The following is a 655-nucleotide window of genomic DNA, read 5'->3' as shown; positions in this document are numbered from 1 at the left end:
ACGCTCGCTTTTATCATTAGTTACCTTGCTGTTTTTATATTTTCAGATTACAAAACCCTATATCTACCATCCATATTGCACTTTTATCATCATCTCTTCGCCGAACTAGTGCACCTATACAATTTACCATTGTATTGGGTGTGTTGGGGACACAAGAGACTCTTTGTTATTTGGTTGCAGGGTTGTTTGAGAGAGACCATGTTCATCCTATGCCTCCCACGGATTGATAAACCTTAGGTCATCCACTTGAGGGAAATTTGCTACTGTCCTACAAACCTCCGCACTTGGAGGCCCAACAATGTCTACAAGAAGAAGGTTGCGTAGTAGACATCAAGCTCTTTTCTGGCACCATTGCCGGGGAGGTGAGGGCTTGAAGGTATATCTTTAGATCTTGCAATCGAATCTTTTTGTTTATTGTCTTAGCACTAGTTTATTTTATAAAATAAAACTACAAAAAAATGGAATTGAGTTTACCTCATACGCTTCATCTTTTTAATATCTTTCGTGAGTATGATGGGAAGGAAAATTGTGCCAAATTGTTAGAAGAAGAATGCATTAGAATGTTTGGCACTAAATATTTGAATGATGAGCATGATTGCAATGTTGTTAGTATGAATTCCTTGAATATCCATGATGCTAATGATATGCAAAGCCA

This window comes from Triticum urartu, chromosome 7, assembly GCF_003073215.2.
Source record: "Triticum urartu cultivar G1812 chromosome 7, Tu2.1, whole genome shotgun sequence".
NCBI lineage: Eukaryota > Viridiplantae > Streptophyta > Magnoliopsida > Poales > Poaceae > Triticum > Triticum urartu.
The sequence above is the reverse complement of the archived record's forward strand: the minus strand, read 5'-3'. Positions refer to the sequence as shown.